The sequence below is a fragment of the Siphateles boraxobius genome, unplaced genomic scaffold (genome assembly GCF_051911475.1).
Source record: "Siphateles boraxobius isolate OS27281-9 unplaced genomic scaffold, OSU_SipBor_1 19, whole genome shotgun sequence".
Lineage (NCBI taxonomy): Eukaryota > Metazoa > Chordata > Actinopteri > Cypriniformes > Leuciscidae > Siphateles > Siphateles boraxobius.
This window is the reverse complement of record NW_027508799.1, coordinates 5,873,519-5,889,140: the sequence shown is the minus strand read 5'-3', so window position 1 is coordinate 5,889,140 and position 15,622 is coordinate 5,873,519. Positions and strand designations below refer to the sequence as shown.

At 44.7% G+C, this 15,622-nt stretch overlaps 3 non-coding genes across 3 annotated transcripts; all 3 read right to left on the bottom strand.

Moving 5' to 3' along the window:
• Window positions 1-14,168: 14,168 nt before the first annotated feature.
• Window positions 14,169-14,240, bottom strand: trnaq-uug (transfer RNA glutamine (anticodon UUG)). Its single transcript has one exon. It is a non-coding gene; the product is annotated as a tRNA-Gln (tRNA).
• Window positions 14,241-14,494: 254 nt separating this feature from the next.
• Window positions 14,495-14,568, bottom strand: trnai-aau (transfer RNA isoleucine (anticodon AAU)). Its single transcript has one exon. It is a non-coding gene; the product is annotated as a tRNA-Ile (tRNA).
• An 88-nt stretch (window positions 14,569-14,656) lies between these two features.
• On the bottom strand, window positions 14,657-14,728 carry trnap-agg (transfer RNA proline (anticodon AGG)). The gene has a single exon. It is a non-coding gene; the product is annotated as a tRNA-Pro (tRNA).
• Between the last annotated feature and the right edge of the window lie 894 nt (window positions 14,729-15,622).

Here is a 15,622-nt window from a genome sequence, read left to right as displayed (position 1 = left end):
TGCCAGCAGCGTGGGCGCAGTGTTCAATAAAATGAACTGGGGCAGTGGCACAGGAACTGGGGGAGGAGTAGGAGCTGCTGGGGTAATTGTGGGGAAGAATTTCCCCACAACTTCCAAAATTTATGGAAGTCAAATTAAGTTTAAATGGTATGGAAAAGTGAGTTTCAAAATAAAAATAATAAGACATTGTATGATTGACAGGGATTCAATGTGATATAAGGATAAGGAATGAACAAAAGCTTTATTAAGCAGAATGGGGAACGATCCTATATTTTAGTGGTAAAATAATGACTGAAATGATGATGTGAATTTGTTTTATTTTATTTCTATTTTTTGAAAAGAGTAAAAAAAAAGTATAAGATGTTATATAATTAAGATGGTGACTGTAAACTGAAGGATGCATTCATGGAGAGACTTAAAGTGGATTATTATGGGTCTTATTATTATTTTTTATTTTTTTATGTTGTTTATTTTCAGTTTGACAACCTTTGTGTTTTCAACCAGTGTTTTGAACCTTTTGGGTCTATAAAGGGGAGTAGTGAAAAGAATGGATTAACTATTGTTCTTAGTTTATTATAAAATGAATTGGAAATTATAAAAACTAGTGCATATATCCTTGTATTTATGATTAAATATGTACTTGTATTGTATCAGTTAATTTGATGATGAAACCAAATTAGCCAAGATGAATAATAGCTGTGTAAGACATGTAAAGACAGCTATGTCCAAAGGTTCTGGAGATCAATATTGTAGTTGTCATGATTCTGCCATCAGGTCTGTGAGTTCTAGTATTTTGGCAGGATCATGACAGACCCATGTTCTGTGTGCAAGCACATGGCCTTGTGTTTTGGTCATGTGCTTGTGTTGTCTCGTTACCCCGCCCCCTTGTTATCCTGATTCTGTCATTAGTGTTTCACCCGTGTCACCTGTTATGTTTGATTAGTCTTCCTATTTAATCCCCTTGTGTTTGCCGTCTTGTGTCGGTTCATTGTTATACGTTGATCGTGAGTACCCTGTGTACATCTAGTCATGGTTAGCAGCTCTTGAAGTCTTGTTTGTTTTCTTGTTCATTTGTTTCCCAGTTTAGTCTAGTCAGTCTGGTATTCTGTGTTCCATCTGTTTTGCCCCCTCGTGGGTTTTGTTTTCCTGTTTTTGTCATTAAACCGTGTCTTATTTTATACTGTGTGCGTTTGGGTTTATCTCCACATCTCACCATGACAGAATGAACCGACCCATTCTGAACCCAGTGGACAGTATGTCATCCCCACTAAAACAACAATCAGCTGACCAGGAACTATGGTGGCAGTCAGCTATCAACGACAGCAAGTTGGGCAAGCTTCCTTTCCCTCCCCAGGGAGAGAGGTCCCTGAGAGGATATGCTCAGGCCGTGGAGGCAAAGAGAAATTTTTTACCGGAGAGCCTGGTTAACCGTTACCTCATCGCGGGTCTCAAAGTTCCTCCACCTCTGGCGGAACGGGAGAGGCTGGCCCACCGCCCGTTCCGGGACATGGTGGACTGCTTGGTTCATCGGGAGTCACAGGGTCCCATGGTGTCGTCACCTCCTGCCTGTCTGCCGGTGATCCCGGAGGATCTGAGGTTAGGCTTCGTGAGGCTTGGAGAACAGACTCGTCCCAGTTCGACTCCCGAGGCATCATCGGCTCCGCGAATCAGGAGGAAGAAGAGGAGGAGACCTGCGTCTGCCCAGCCAGAGCCAGTTCACGCCCCGTCTGTCCAGCTAGAGACTGTTCACGCCCCGTCTGTCCAGCTAGAGACTGTTCACGCCCCGTCTGTCCAGCTAGAGACTGTTCACGCCCCGTCTGCCTTCCTGAGCTGGGACTATCTGGAGCGTCTGGCTCGGATCTTAGAGAGGCCGGTGTTCGGTGTTTCGGAGCTGAACCCAGTGCCCGTTCCAGAGCCCGCTACGGCAAGCGCTGTTCCAGAGCCCGCTACGGCAAGCGCTGTTCCAGAGCCCGCTACGGCAAGCGCTGTTCCAGAGCCCGCTACGGCAAGCGCTGTTCCAGAGCCCGCTACGGCAAGCGCTGTTCCAGAGCCCGCTACGGCAAGCGCTGTTCCAGAGCCCGCTACGGCAAGCGCTGTTCCAGAGCCCGCTACGGCAAGCGCTGTTCCAGAGCCCGCTACGGCAAGCGCTGTTCCAGAGCCCGCTACGGCAAGCGCTGTTCCAGAGCCCGCTACGGCAAGCGCTGTTCCAGAGCCCGCTACGGCAAGCGCTGTTCCAGAGCCCGCTACGGCAAGCGCTGTTCCAGAGCCCGCTACGGCAAGCGCTGTTCCAGAGCCCGCTACGGCAAGCGCTGTTCCAGAGCCCGCTACGGCAAGCGCTGTTCCAGAGCCCGCTACGGCAAGCGCTGTTCCAGAGCCCGCTACGGCAAGCGCTGTTCCAGAGCCCGCTACGGCAAGCGCTGTTCCAGAGCCCGCTACGGCAAGCGCTGTTCCAGAGCCCGCTACGGCAAGCGCTGTTCCAGAGCCCGCTACGGCAAGCGCTGTTCCAGAGCCCGCTACGGCAAGCGCTGTTCCAGAGCCCGCTACGGCAAGCGCTGTTCCAGAGCCCGCTACGGCAAGCGCTGTTCCAGAGCCCGCTACGGCAAGCGCTGTTCCAGAGCCCGCTACGGCAAGCGCTGTTCCAGAGCCCGCTACGGCAAGCGCTGTTCCAGAGCCCGCTACGGCAAGCGCTGTTCCAGAGCCCGCTACGGCAAGCGCTGTTCCAGAGCCCGCTACGGCAAGCGCTGTTCCAGAGTCGGTCGCCGTGAGCGCGGCACCCAGTCCTGTCCCATCACCAACCATGTTCGCCGTCAGAAGTCCCCGGACTGTCTCCTCGTGTGTTCCTGTCTCTACTGCCCCCGGACTCCCGTTTGTTTCCCCCGTCATGGTTCAACCTAGGACTGTTTCTCCGTCTACTCACACCACTCCACCCAAGTCCGTTCGGGTCCCCCGTCCTAAGCCCACACCCTGTAGTTCCAAGATCACCGTCCCGCCCACCCACCCTGGATTCTCGCTCAAAGACTCTGTTGTCCCTCCGCCTCCCCTTCCTTGTTTATTTTTTCTGATGTTTCACCCCAACCCGGTCATTGTTCCTGCTTGTATGCCCCTGTTATTATTTGTCATGTTTTGTTGGGTCTGGTCTATGTCTCTGTCAGTCTTGTCCCGCGTTTAATGTCTCCTTGGGGAGCGTCTGGTAGCCGCTCTTTAAGGAGGGGGTACTGTCATGATTCTGCCATCAGGTCTGTGAGTTCTAGTATTTTGGCAGGATCATGACAGACCCATGTTCTGTGTGCAAGCACATGGCCTTGTGTTTTGGTCATGTGCTTGTGTTGTCTCGTTACCCCGCCCCCTTGTTATCCTGATTCTGTCATTAGTGTTTCACCCGTGTCACCTGTTATGTTTGATTAGTCTTCCTATTTAATCCCCTTGTGTTTGCCGTCTTGTGTCGGTTCATTGTTATACGTTGATTGTGAGTACCCTGTGTACATCTAGTCATTGTTAGCATCTCTTGAAGTCTTGTTTGTTTTCTTGTTCATTTGTTTCCCAGTTAGTAGTAGTAGTAGTAGTAGTAAAAACTTTATTGTCCCACGGAGGGAAATTTGTGTTGGGCCATCACCCATGCTGCCGTCAGTATACAGTTAACATACAACAAATTTACAAACCAGACAATATTAATAATAAAAATGGCATAAATTACAACTCCGTCTAGTCTAGTTTAGTCTAGTCAGTCTGGTATTCTGTGTTCCATCTGTTTTGCCCCCTCGTGGGTTTTGTTTTCCTATTTTTGTCATTAAACCGTGTCTTATTTTATACTGTGTGCGTTTGGGTTTATCTCCACATCTCACCGTGACAGTAGTATGTGGGATATGTTGTTGATATTAAGTCATTGAAGGAAAAAGATATTGTTTGTTTTATAAAAATTAACCTGACAGAGGAACATGGGTCAGAAACCTAACATTTTGAAGCAGCCTCTTTATGGATAGACCTGAATGTGGTGTTTAGGACTCAACATTGGTCTAAAACGGGGGACTGAAGGGGGTGGATTGGAATCCACTGCTGCTTCAATGTATATGTAATGATTGATTATAATTAAGGTATTAATCAATATTTTTCCTTCTAAATATCAAATGAGTTGAATGACTTCTCTGGAGATTTTACTTTATTTATATAAGTTACCATTGTGATTACTGAAATGTTCTTTTCATGTATTCTTTAATGTCTGTATTTGATATCTGAATGCAGTGCTTGCTTATTTAACCCAGCTTCCAGAAATGAAATAGGGACTTGTTTTGTGTTTGAAAAAGGTCTTCAATGTGTTTAAACATATAGGGGTCATTGAAGCCAATAGTTTAAGGGACCATTTCTTTCTTAAAGCCTTTCTTTCCAGTTAGACTAAAGTTTAGCTATCTTTGAGAGAAAGAACGCATTATATTGATGTTTTGAGAGGACTCTCGTGTTTATAGTGAGAGCCTGGCCAAATCCAACCTTGGAAAAGCTGTGTGTCGGTGTGTGTGTTAGTCTTCTTGGTTACAGGTTAAGGAACCACTGGCATTATTGGAGATTGACTGAGTTGTTGTTCTGGACATGCTGGCGCCCAGCAAGCCAAATCTGCGACCTGGAAGGTCATGACGTGCCTAACTTCAGCTGCATAATCGATGGAGATATGCTTCAGTCTATCTGTATATGTGTGGAAAATTACTGTGTTTATCTATTTCATAGCCAATGAGAATCATTCATCCTGTAAGCAATGACGTAGCTTAAACCTTGGAAATCGTATAACTGCTGTGATCTTTGTAACTGTAAGCGGGGCGGCCTACGAACTCCTCTGCGAGTATTGAAGCTGACTTCTGCTGATGAAACTGCAAACTATCTTCAGTAAATATTTTCTTTAATTTTTTATAATTCTGACTCTGGGTCTTCATTCTTCATATCTGGTTCTGGGTCTTTAACTGTACACCCCTTACAGAGGGAAGCCCTTTGGGTCCTGAATACAGGCGATGTGCCTCTGCTGGTCTATCCAGACCTGTTGGATTCGCTCGTGGTCCAGCAGTGGTACACCCAGAGTGTCCCTCCCCTTCTCACTGTCCATCTCATCAATGAACGCCTTGATCCTCCAGGTGGTCTCCTCCACTCCTCTGGTCCGCTTGCGACAGTGCAGTGCCAACTCCTTCCTGGTGATCAGCTTATCCAGAGCCTTCTCTGAGACTGGACCAACTCCTCTGGCCTGTAACTCCCCCTGTTTGGCCAACCGTAGAGCAGCGACATCATCTGGATCCAGCTCAAAGATGCACCTGGAAAGCCGAGCCATGAAGGTGCCGCAGAGCTGATGAGCCTCCGTGATGACACCTGCTGCAAAGCGCCGCATGAAGTGCCAAATGTCTAGGCGCACTTGGAGCTCATCCCACTCTATGAACATGGCTCTGACCTGCGACTGTCTGTGCGCGTGTGGGCTGCAGCAGTCTCTGTCCACATACATGACGGCGGGTGGTGCCACTCCCGCCTCCCTGTACCTCTTCATGAGACCAACCGCCATGGGCCACAATCCATGCCCCTCTGCCGCTGTGAGGACTGACACCAACACCTGGCCGTGCTCATTGCCTACATTAGTGCACCAACCAGCAGTGTTGGCAGCAGCGCAGGCCAGTTTTTTGGTGACCTATGTAAAAAAAAAAAATACAGTAGAAAAAAACAAATGTCAGAAAAATTTAAGATAGTAACAATTATTATTACTCAAACTTGACTTTTTATACCTTTTTGGTGGAGTCCATCTTGAGGACAGAGCCAAAGACTGAGGTTATTTTGGCCTTGACCTCAGGTAGCCGCGAGAGGACGTCCCTGGCATACACAGACAACAGCCACTTGGGTTTGGGGATGGGTGGGAGGGGCGGGGGCGCAGAAAAGAGTGGAGGCTCAACGATGGAGTAGTCTGTGAAGGGCTCACAGACAGTGAGGTACTCCAGAGTCCGCTGTGACCACGCTGAGGTGTGTTGCTCCTGCAGCTTTTTGTGAAGCTGTGTGACACTGTTGCCCCGGGTCCTCTCCCGCATCATTATGACTACACGGTAGTCACACGAGTACCTACAGACAGTCAAATAATTCTGTTCAGTGCCACATCTTATTATTTCAATGTTAATATCAGTAAATCAACGTATTTGATTTTATACAGTACAACAAATTACAGTACATTGCTCTAAATATGAATGTGTTCTACCTGTATGTCAAAATGGCGGGCAATTTTCTGCGGTGTCCCATGTCGAGCTGTCCCAGGATGTCTTCAGACCAGGCTGGATACTTCTTCTTGCACCCTTTGCACCCCAGATACTCTGTGGCCATGTCATACCACCCGTCTATGTTCAGGACCTTGCGCAGAGTGCGATAAAAGCCAGCAGCTGTCAGCTTGTGGTTATTGCAGGCTGGCTGGACACAGACAAGTGGAATGGACCACATCTTCAGCGGCATCCAGAGGAACAGAGGGTGGCAGAAGAAGATATCAGGAGAAGTAGGGGGCTGGGTGAAGACGGTCGGGGGCTGGGGAGGATACCACCAGAAGTTGGGATGTGGCGTCAGCTCAGGCTTCCCTGTTTTTATGTTGGCCCTCAACAGAGTCTTCCTGATCCAGTCCTGCTGGAAAGATGGGAGTTGCTCTTTCCAGTGGACAGGAAGCTCTGCAGGCGACTGGGACACCTGGCCAGGGGTCCACAATGCTGGAGGAGCAGGATAAGGGGCAGGAGCAGGGGCAGTAGCACGAGCCGGGGCAGGAGCAGGGCCTCTCGAGCCTGCAGTGGCTGGAGCGTAAAAAAACACAACAAAATTATCTTATTGTTTTAGACTTTCACTGCATGACTTTCTCGGCTCTGCTGGACAGCTACTGCGATTACAAGGTTTACTGCAAAGCATGTATGATTAGTAGAGAGACGACATGATGATGAAAAGATGGAAGGAAGCAGTGAAAATCATCCTGTTTTTCATCCAAGCACCATTAGAAGAAATACAAGAAGAAAAAAAGATGGGATCAGCCAAGTGTGAAGCGAAGCAGACCAAACACTACAACAGCCACTTATTCCAAGGGGAGTGGGGGAAGTGTGAGATGACAAGAATGATCTTTAGTCAGTGATTACGATAAAAATGAAATAAAACCTTTTACATACACCTTTAAATTATCTTTTTTCCTTTGAGGATGTTCACTCAAAGAGTGGATGTAGATTGACACCTGAGAAGTGCCATTCCTCTGTGTTGTGAAATAAAATAATATGTCATTTAAAAAATACTGTTTTGTTTTATTTGTAATTGTTTGTAAAATATTGTTTAAGATTTACATACCTTGAGGAAGTTGTTCCTCAGCTTGCGAGGCTACAGTTGACATCTCCAGGTCATCTTCCTCCTCAAAAAAATCCATAGCAGCAGAGTCTGTAAAATGACATAAAACACTAAGCACATGTCACCAACACACTTGTATGCGTTAAGTGATACTCACCACATGTAAAGAGCTGTCTCCGGGCTGCGGACTCAGACGCAGGAGGTACACGTGGTCCTGCAGCTGTTGAACACGTATTTTCGTTAGACATATTTACTGCATAATATATACTGTAATGATTTTAAAGCTTGCAATCACTTACAGGGTTTGGCTGGAGACAAAATCTTTTGTGCCAGCTGTGAAGCAGATAAATGCTTCCCCCGCGCCAACAGGGCCTTCACATTGGTCGCCAGCAGTGGCCTGTTCTTAGTGGCAGTAGGTGGAGGAGGAACAGACACAGTGGCAGTGGGCACAGCAGCAGTGAGGACAGATGCAGTGGGCACAGTGGTGTTGGGCACGTGGGCTGGAGCCTGCCTCTTCGGCACGTATGCTTTGAAAAGGGCCATATTGGTGTAAGGGCTGGCCTTTGCCTTCTTCAGGTAGGTGATGAGAGCCTGGGCCTCCTTGCTTGGGTCCTCATACACCTCCTTCATTGACCTACCCTTAAAATCCCCAAACTCCACCATCAGACATCCAGAGTCTCCTGTCCTCTGGGCCTTCTGCAGCATGGCCTGTTTTTTCTGATACACCTCCACAGCCTCGCCTACCTCCCTGATCTGCGAGGTGTATCTGAGGAACAGGTGTTTGTTGCCCGACAGCGGGTTGTCCCTCTCCTCCTCCCCCAAAATGCTGCTGACCAGATAGCAGGCATACCCCAGTGAGTTCTCCTGCAGCCACAGGAACCTCTGACCCTGGTGTTTCCCAAACTGGATCTTGCAGTGAGCCAGAACCAGGAACTGGTCTCCAGGATTCCCTCCATTCTGCCTCACAAAGGCAGTGGCCTCAGCCAGGACCTCCTCCTTACACCTGGCCCTCCCTGCCAACACGATCTCCCTCCTATTGGCCTCCTCAGTTGGCCCCATAAGGAGTCGACCCTCAGAAGTTCTTCGTAAAACCGGGTATGCATACATAATCTGAAAGGACACAGGCATAAACAGAACGTTACATAGCTGTCATATTCCAACTGAAAGTATTTTACTACAGCATTTGTTTTTTATGTAATTAATTATTATAATATTATAATAATTAATGATTATTATTATTATGAGCATAAGCATTATTGTTTTTTATACAACTGTGAATCACTTTGAATTGCCTTGTGTACAAATTGTAAATAGTGTGATGAACTTATTAGTAAGAAAATAAATAACACTTCTTGGTACAATCTTGCTGGTATCATGCCATGCTTAAATCATTTTGTTTTGTTTAGCTTTTGTGGCAGAGATTACTAAGAAACACCAAATATAACATAAAGGCGTTTATGACAATTCATAATAATATGATTATCAAACAGATCTAAAACTTAAAATGGTATATCAAATCATTTTGGTATATCTTTTATAACATAGTTGAGAATCATTTGTTGAAGCAAAAAACACTTGTTTTTGCCTATTCATGTCTTTTTAAATATGTATAACATAGTATTTAAAAAGATAACATAAATATGTATACCGGTGTATAACATAGTATAGTATAACATATATGAATTAAACTTTTTTTTTTTAAAGGTTTTAGTAAAAATCTTCTTGTGCTCAAAATAATGTAATGAATGACACAAAAAAATACTAAATTAACAACAGCAAAAAATGGTTTAAGGAGGATATAGCTTAATTAGCGGTCGGCTAATTATCTTGACAGTAGTGACATGTTTTTTACTGTATATCATGGTAAAGTTGCAGGTTCACATGTACAGAAGAAAACGTATGCTATTACACGCTAGCTAGCTTTATTGGCATGTTTAATTGTCTAAAAACAAACACTGTTTATGAATAAATAATGATCGATTATACAGTCGTGAAGAATAGACTTACCTGTTGGAAAGATTGCAAAGATGACGATAATAATAGCGGTCGCCGATTGGTCAAAAGTAAGCCACAGGAGCAGAGCCAGGAGAGAAACGCGATTGGTCAAAAGTAAGCCACAGGAGAGAAAGGCGATTGGTCAAAAGTAAGCCACAGGAGAGAAACACGATTGGTCAAAAGTAAGCCACAGGAGAGAACGCGATTGGTCAAAAGTAAGCCACAGCAGAGAAACACAATTGGCTCACGTGGGCTTACTTTGGCTCAATCGGTAGGAAGCAGTAGGCGCAAGCGAGAGGTAGCGGGATCGATGCCTAAATTCTCCAGTGCTGTCCATCCTTTTTACGCCCCCCTTCAAGGGGCACTCCCTAGATGAGCTCTTGCGGCTCAGTGCTGGCGAAAAAGTTTTTTTGAACGAGGTACTGCACACATTCCTGGCAAAAGCAGGTCCCACCGAGATTTGAACTCGGATCGCTGGATTCAGAGCCCAGAGTGCAAACCATTATACCATGGAAACTTGGCGTGTGTCAACTTTTCCCATGAGCATCAGAGATTTAAGTCATTGAGTCCAGAAGCACGATAGCAAGGAGCAAATGAAGTCTTTGCTTTTTAAGCCCTCTCCCAACTGAGCTATTTCGGTCAGATACTTGTGCGGTTTAGCCAGCAGGGATGTCTGGGAGACCGCCCGTCATTTTCGAGAAGAGCAGAGCGAAGGTCCCAGAGAGAAAGTGAGTGGCCCGTACAGGGACCGAACCCGCGACTTTGGCGTTATTAGCACCACGCTCTAACCAACTGAGGTAACCGGCCTCTCTCTGGCACATTTTATCCCCAATTTTTCAGAAATATCCTGGTTGCACTAATCAGGCTGAAGAGATTAAAAGCAAAGCCTAATATTCTTTTTTTTCAAATGTTCATCACTCTTATTCCCGGATTGATTACTTTATGCTGGATAACGATTTAATTTCTAGAGTTCAGTCTTGTGCATATCAAAGTAGTATTATATCGGACCATGTTCCTCTTACTCTTGATTTGACCTTTCTGAATTTGCCTTCCCCTAGGAGGAACTGGCGTTTCAATACTTCACTCTTGGCAGATGATAATTTTGTTTCCTTTGTTGCTGACCAAATTCCTTTTTTTCTAAGCGTTAATAAATCAGTAGACATTTCAGATTCAACAGTGTGGGAGGCCCTTAAGGCATATATTAGAGGCCACATTATTTCATATGTTGCTAATAAAAGGAAGCTCTCTAAAGAAAAACAAATCTTACTCGCTAATGATATTTCAAAGTTAGATGAACAATATGCTAGGTCTCCCACGCCAGATCTGTATAATAAACGTCTTAAACTTAAATCAGAGCTTGACTTGCTTTCAACCAATGAGATAGAGGGCCTTTTGAGAAGAACTAGGAGTGTTTTTTATGAAAGTGGGGAGAAATCCGGGAAAGTTTTAGCTAATAAGCTGCGAGGGCTACGTGCAAAACAAATTATAAATGGTCTTCGTCTAGATAACGGGGAGGTCACAACTGATCCAAATACTATTAATGACAAGTTTAGAGATTTTTATTCTACTTTGTATACATCTGACTCCTCTTCGCAGGGGGATATCGAAGATTTTCTCGACCGACTAAATGTCCCCACGTTATCCTTGGATGTTCGTAACCTTTTAGAAGTACCGATTACTCAGGAGGAAATGGCGGCTGCTATCTCATCTCTACAATCTGGCAAAACCCCGGGACCTGACGGCTTTCCGTCAGAATTCTATAAAAAATTCTCAGTTCAACATGTTCCTTTTTTGACATCTGTTTTTTCTGAGTCTCTTAAGACTGGGACTCTTTCCCCAACGTTAAATCAAGCCTGTATCTCTTTATTACTCAAAAAGGATAAAGACCCCTTAGACTGTGCGTCTTATAGGCCAATTTCTTTGCTCAACTGCGACGTTAAAATTTTAGCGAAGGTGCTTGCCTCTAGACTTGAAGATGTCCTCCCCACTATCGTCTTTCCTGATCAAACAGGGTTCATAAAGAATCGTCAATCATTTTTTAATATCCGCCGCTTACTCAATGTGGTATACTCTCTGAACCAGGCCATCCCAGAATGTGTTGTTTCTGTAGATGCAGAGAAGGCGTTTGACAGGGTTGAGTGGGAGTACCTTTTTTTAGTTTTGGAAAAATTTGGATTTGGCCCGATCCTTCTCTCTTGGATTAAATTACTCTATAGTACCCCTTCTGCAGTAGTCCTAAGCAATGGTCTGCACTCTAGGCCATTTAACTTGCACCGCGGCACTCGACAGGGCTGTCCGCTAAGCCCACTAATATTTGCCCTAGCTATTGAGCCTTTAGCAATCGCCCTACGCCAGAGTCCGCAGATCACTGGAATTACCCGTGGTGAGACCGTCCATAAGGTAACTCTATATGCAGACGATCTACTGCTTTTTATGTCAAATCCACAAACTTCTTTACCCGCAGCTCTATCCTTGATTGAGAATTTTGGTCGGTTTTCTGGTTATAGGCTTAATCTGCACAAGAGTGAATTTTTCCCAATTAACGAGGTAGTTACACAACTACAGTATTCAAACATACCACTGAAACTAGCAAAAAATAAGTTCACTTATCTTGGGGTCTGTATCACTCGCCATCATAAGCATCTTCTTAAACATAATTTTGGCATGCTTCTTGAACGGATTAAGAAAGATCTCTCTAAATGGTCCCCTATAAAGATTTCTCTCATTGGGCGCATTAATTCTATTAAAATGGTGGTGCTTCCTAAATTTCTTTATCTCTTTCAGTGTTTACCTTTATTTATTCCCCTGTCTTTTTTTAAGTCTTTGGACTCTGTTATCTCTTCTTTTATTTGGAATGGTAAGCACACTCGCTTACGCAAAGCACACCTTCAGAGGCCTAGATGCAATGGTGGTATGTCCTTACCCAATTTTAAGTTTTACTACTGGGCAGCTAACATACGAAATACACTTTATTGGTGGCATTATCACCTTTTGCCCAATAGACCGTCCTGGGTGGACATGGAAATAAATGCTTGCATCTAAACTACAGTCTACCTCTTATATTCCGGTCGATTGCCCAGTGGTGAAACACTCGTTGAGGATTTGGATCCAATTCAGGAAATCATTTGGTTTTAGGGACCCCTCTCTTCTTAGCCCTGTGTTCCGTAATCATTTTTTTTCGCCCTCAATGCAGGATGGTTCATTCAATAGTTTTTCTCAAAAGGGGATAAAATGTTTCAAAGACTTATTTTTGGATAATGTATTTGCTTCCTTTGAACAATTGGTATCACGTTTTGGTCTTACCAAGTCAGATTTCTTTAGAGTCTTGCAAGTAAGACATTACGTTAAGTCACTTATACCAGACTTCCCAGCGATGCCCTCCGAAAATCCTTTGGATAGGTTCCTTTAATGTAATACATTGGCAGAGGGCTCAATTGCTACTATTTACAATTTAATTATCAATCTGGCATCTTCATCCCTGGATAACATTAAGGGAGCTTGGGAAGAAGACCTTAACAGACCACTCTCCGAAGACACCTGGAACTGTGTCCTTAAACAGGTCCACTCAACGTCAATGTGTGCTCGGCATTCACTTATACAGTTTAAAGTTGTACACAGAGCTCATATATCCAAAGTTCAACTAGCTCGAATGTTTCCTGGTACTAGCCCTATGTTCAATAGATGTCAATGTACCGAGGGAACGTTAACTCACATTTTCTGGACATGCCCCAGATTAGAGCGTTACTGGCGTTCGATATTTCACACCCTTTCTGTGGTTCTTCAGCATAGATTAGAGCCAGAACCTCTGGTGGCATTATTTGGAGTTGCCCCAGAGGACGTATGGTTGTCAGCATCAATGTGTAAAGTCCTTGCTTTCTCTTCCCTACTTGCACGTAGAGCAATATTATTAAAGTGGAAAGATCCCTTGCCACCCACTCATACTCAATGGATTAGAGATATGATGTCCTGTCTCTGCCTCGAAAAAATTAGATATTCCCTGAGAGGATCAGAAAAACAATTTTTTAAGATGTGGCGATCTTTTCTTGACTATGTCGATACGTCTATTTGAATAATGCCACTACTATTGTTTTTATTTTTTTTCGTTTTTTAATTCTTTAATTTTTTTAATTTTTTTATGGATTTGGTTGGAGGTTTATATTTGTTAGCATGTTTGTAAATATTGTATGTATGCTCGGTTCTTACAATTCCATTTTGAAGTAATGGATAGTATGGGCATCATTCTTAAATTGGATGGTGAGGGGTGGGGGATTGTGAATGTGATTTATATTGTAAAAATCAATAAAAACAAACTTTGAACTAAAAGCAAAATCTAATAATGGGTTCGTCCAGGATTTGAACCCAGGACCTCTCGCACCCTAAGCGAGAATCATACCCCTAGACCAACGAGCCGAAACATACGTCCTCCCTGCTGCTGCCGGGCCGCAAACATTTCAGCTTGCATGGCTTAAAGCGCAATTTTTCAATTAAATCTACAATTAAAAGGTAGCCAGTGCAAAGTTGCCAGCACAGAGGAAATGCGGCCTCTTTTTTGTGGTCATTGGTAAGGATCGCGCCTCGTCTTTGTCTTTGAGAACGATGGACACCTTCTCTCCAAATGGTAGGGCGCTAGCTTAGCATGCGTGACGTAGCGGGATCGATGCCTGCATTCTCCAGTGCTGTCCATCCTTTTTACGCCCCCCTTCAAGGGGCCCTCCCTAGATGAGCTCTTGCGGCTCAGTGCGGCTCCTTGCAATAGCAAGGAGCAAATGAAGCTTGGTTTGAGAGTGCCAATTTCACTGCCACGTCAGCAGTTGCGCATCACCTCTGTTTTTTCCCTCCCATCCGCAAAGAACCTAAAAAGGTTCCACCGAGATTTGAACTCGGATCGCTGGATTCAAAGCCCAGAGTGCTAACCATTACACCATGGAACCAACAGACCCTGCTAGCTGGCTGTCTGAGAGGGTGAGCGATGAGGCTAGGTGGAATCAGGTACACTAAAAGAGGCGGACGTGCTTCCTCTGCCGAAACGCGGGATTGAACCAGGGACCTTTAGATCTTCAGTCTAACGCTCTCCCAACTGAGCTATTTCGCCAAGTTTTTTGTTCAGTTTAGCCAGCAGGCATGTCTGGGAGACCGCCCGTCATTTTCGAGAAGAGCAGAGCGAAGCTCCCAGAGAGAAAATGAGTGGCCCGTACGGGGATCGAACCCGTGACCTTAGCGTTATTAGCACCACGCTCTAACCAACTGAGCTAACCGGCCTCTCTCTGGCACATTTTATCCCCAATTTCTCAGAAATATCCTGGTTGCCCTAATCACGCTGAAGAGATTAAAAGCAAAGCCTAATAATGGGCTCGTCCGGGATTTGAACCCGGGACCTCTCGCACCCTAAGCGAGAATCATACCCCTAGACCAACGAGCCGAAACCTACTTCCTCCCTGCTGCTGCCGGGCCGCAAACATTTCAGCTTGCATGGCTTAAAGCGCAATTTTTTGATTAAATCTACAATTAAAAGGTAGCCAGTGCAAAGTAGCCAGCACAGAGGAAATGCGGCCTCTTTTTTTGTGGTCATTGGAAATCACGCTGCAGCACCTGCACACATGCTAGGGATCGCGCCTCGTCTTTGTCTTTGAGAGCGATGGACACCTTCTTGCCATCATCGAGGGGAATTAGCTCAAATGGTAGAGTGCTCGCTGCGCAAAAGAAGGGGTCCAATCTTTGCGCCCCGCACGCAAGCGAAAAGGACGCAGAAAATGTGAAAAAACGCACAAATTTGCCCTGCAACAATATTCGGGCTACATTCCTGTATGTTATGGAAGAGTTTTAGTTACATGTGAAACAAGTCACACTCCGCGGGCTGGGCTCGAACCCCTGTTCTGCGCGACTAGTGTGTGATCAACTGCGCATTCGCCTTCACTTGGTTATCAATGTGACATATCATTATATTGATTGATATTAATTGTGTATATTATTTAAAAAAAAGCATATTACATTTATGGTTTAATAAAACTAATACAAATGTTTATTCAAATATGTGTTTTTTGTGTGTGGGATTGATTGATGTGATTGATGTGATTTATTTTAGGACACTTCAAATGTTTTATACACACAAATGCACACAAATATCGAAATGTAATTTTTTTTATTAAAATGAATACACACAAATATTGAAATAAGTACACACACACATAAATATATGGACATACACACAATATATGTGTTATATACAATGTATACTCTATGAAAGAGTGGGTGGGCCCATGTACAGTTTGCACATTCCAGTCCCAAGGCAATTAAAAGCAGCACAATGAATAAG